This window comes from Sus scrofa, chromosome 1, assembly GCF_000003025.6.
Source record: "Sus scrofa isolate TJ Tabasco breed Duroc chromosome 1, Sscrofa11.1, whole genome shotgun sequence".
Classification (NCBI taxonomy): domain Eukaryota; kingdom Metazoa; phylum Chordata; class Mammalia; order Artiodactyla; family Suidae; genus Sus; species Sus scrofa.
The window spans coordinates 262,975,595-262,978,978 of record NC_010443.5 but is presented as its reverse complement, the minus strand read 5'-3'; the positions used below and the strand labels follow the sequence as shown (position 1 = coordinate 262,978,978).

General features: G+C 43.2%; 1 pseudogene; it reads right to left on the bottom strand.

The window, feature by feature from the left end:
• Window positions 1,435-3,002, bottom strand: LOC110257102 (annotated as a pseudogene).

Below are 3,384 nucleotides of genomic sequence, written 5' to 3'. Positions count from 1 at the left end.
CTACCTGCCCCATGAGCTCACTTCTGAATGGTGGCAGGATGTCTTAAGGAAATTGCTTCATATTCTGAAAAAGGCAACAATCTAGTTTTGACTGAGAAGTTTAGGGCTAATCTTTCACTTGAATATGTTATTGCATGGTCACTAATTATATGTTTCTCTTTATTTGAACTTTTTGGAATATCTATAAGATTTTTAGTAAAAGATCTGGATTTATTAATGACTATGTGTTCTTGAGTAAAAGGTGTATGGTACTAATGGCAGAGGGAGGTTTGAACTAAAACACTGTTAGGTTTCCTGGGACCAAAGGGCTTAACAAACTTTATAAATTATGGAAGGTATCATTAATGAATTTATTTGTTTACTATATCCTATGTATCTTCATATTCTAATGTGACTTATGTACTTGGCTGAGAATGAATAAACTGGCACATAAATAGAGGAAGTGGAATGAGTAGAGATATTCCTGGCCAGCCTCCCCAAAACTGAGTGATTGGCGGGAGATAGTGGTGAAAGCCAGGGGTGCCTGTGCAAATAAAAAGGCTATTTCAAAAGGATTGTGTTTCCTTGATGCTGATGGCTTTTTGAATATTGGAGGTTGACACATTGACAGCAATGGCAAGGACTTTTAAGTTGGGCCCCAGGCATCCCTGTGTTCCACTGGGTTGTCATATACCTCTTGTCTTGTTAAATCTTTCTCTTTTTTTGCTTTTTAGGGCCATACCCATGGCATATGGAAGTTTCCAGTCTAGGGATCAAATTGGAGCTACAGCTGCTGGACTACAACACAGCCACAGCAATGCAGGATCCAAGCTGCATCTGTGACCTACAACATAGCTCACAGCAATGACAGATCCTTTAACACACTGAGTGAGGTCAGGGATCCAATTCATATTCTCATGGGTACTAGTCAGATTCATTTCCCCTGCATGCCAATGGGGACTCCTCTCTTGGTTTATATTTAAGCTCAAAAGACTTGTATTCAACTTCAGTTTCCACCTGCTTATCTTGACTGAAACAAGTTGCTTATCCAGGACATGATGGGCATTTCAGTGAGGACTCTGGCCTCATGGAGAAGAGAAGTATAAGGAAGGGAAAACGTGTTGAGTCCTGTGAATTCACACTGTGATGACACTTTGGTGTTGGGGGAAGTAAATCTGTTTTATAGATTCTTCTGTCTGCCCCCAATGCCCACCATCCTATTCTCCCTGATCTCAAATTGAAGAATCCCCACAGGGCTTTTCACCATCTCTCACACACATTCCAGTGTTTATTGCTTTTACTTGCTTGGATGGTTTCCACATTTGAAACATTCTAGTTCCTTGTCCTTTTAACTTTCATCTGTCAAAATTCAGTTCATCATTGAGGACTATTCAAGAAGACTTTCCCTATACTCTATGGAGTCCATATAATGTCTTATATAAATGAATAGGATTTTCTAGTTCCTTGAGTACTGACCATTGCCAAATGTATGGAAGAGTTACTTGGAGATACTTTTTTCCCACTATTTGGGTGACAGAAGCTTTCCTGCTGAAATCTGGATTCCTAGCAGTAATTAGCCTGGGACTGATCATATATGCAGTCAAGGTCACTGAAGAGACCACATGATCCTGCCTTGAGGTCAGTGCTCTCACTGGTGTTCAACACCCCCTCTTATCACCTCTTTGGGTTGCATGTGAAAGTGCTTAGGAAGGAAATATAACCTGATCACCTCTTAGGTCACCTCCCAATTGGGACATTCTGTCATGTTAATTCTATGAGTGAATTCTGTCCCTTAGTTTTCTGAAACCCCTCTTCATATCTTTGTTTCTCAGGCTGTAGATGAAAGGGTTCAACATGAAAGGATTCAACTGTCGTGTACATAACAGTGGCCACCCGGTCCTTCACCACTGAGTACATGGACAGAGGTCTAAAGTAGACATAGATGATACTTCCATAGAACAGAACCACCACAGAGAGGTGGGAGCTACAGGTAGAGAAGGCCTTCCACTTCCCGCCTACAGAGGGGACTCTGAGCACCGTGATGATGATTCTCAGGTAGGAGAAGAGAATGCAGAGGAAAGGGGCTGCAATGACAGCCAGGGTCTCAGTCATGACCACCATCTGGATGGAGGTGGTGTCAGAGCAGGACAGCTTTAGCACAGGCTGGGTATCACAAAAGAAGTGCTTGATGATGTGGGAGGCACAGAAGGACAGGCGGGACATGAGTAGCACATACAGCATGGAGTGCAGGTGAGAGATGGTGCAGGAACCCAGCAGCAAGAGGAGGCAGTGTCATGGGCTCATAGCCATGTCATAATGGAGGGGGTTGCAGATGGCCACCAGCCTATCTATAGCCATAGAGGCCAGCAGGTAGCTCTCAGTGTTCCCAAAGGCCATGAAGAAGTACATCTGGACCAGGCAGCCCACATAGGAGATGGACTTTGTCTCTGAAAGTAAGGTCACCAGCATCTTGGGCACAATGACTGTGGTGAAGCAGATGTCCATGAAGGACAGGTTGCTGAGGAAAAAGTACATAGGGGTGTGGAGCCGGGCATCAGAGTGGATGGCGAGGATGATGAGTACATTGCCCACCAGGGTGACCAGGTACATGATGAGGAAGACAGCAAAGAGGGGTTTCTGAAGCTGAGGGTCGGAAGAGATGCCCAGAAGGATAAGGTCTGACATGCTGTTGCTGCTGTAGTTCTTTGTCTCCATGTCCATGTCCTTGACCTCCTGGAGAGAGTTTGGAGGAGCTCTGGGTGAGATGTGAAGGGGAATTTGACCAGGATGACTTCTTCACCTTCCAGCCTATAATAAAGAAGCCCGCTGCTCTTTGTTAGGATATTATTTCAAGAAAGTACAGAGAGCAGGGGCTAAAATCAAACAGGGGAAATTTAAGTAATTCCAAGGTGCTCCCTACATGAGAAACTAATGTTTTCCAGGATGTTAGGAACTTCTAAGTAGACTAATTTGTCTGAGTTCTTTTTTTTCTTTTCTTTTGGTGGCTACAGCTACAGCATATGGAGGTTCCTTGGCTAAGGGTCAAATTGGAGCTGCACCTGAGGGCTACACCACAGCCATGGCAATGTAGGATCCAAACCTGTGGCAATTCCAAATCCTTAACCAATTGAGCCAGGCCAGCAATCAAACCCTCATCCTTACAGATACAGTGCCAGGTCCTTAACCCACTGATCTACAATGGGAATTCATGTCTGAGTTCTTAATTCTCTCTTTTTTTGTTTTCTTTTTTAATATATATAGTGATTTTTATTTTTTCCATTGTATCTGGTTTATAGGGTTTTGTCAATTTCTACTGCACAGCATGGCAACCCAGTTACACATATATGTATACATTCTTTTTTTTCACATTATCATGCTCTACTTAATTCTCTTTGGAATGATTCT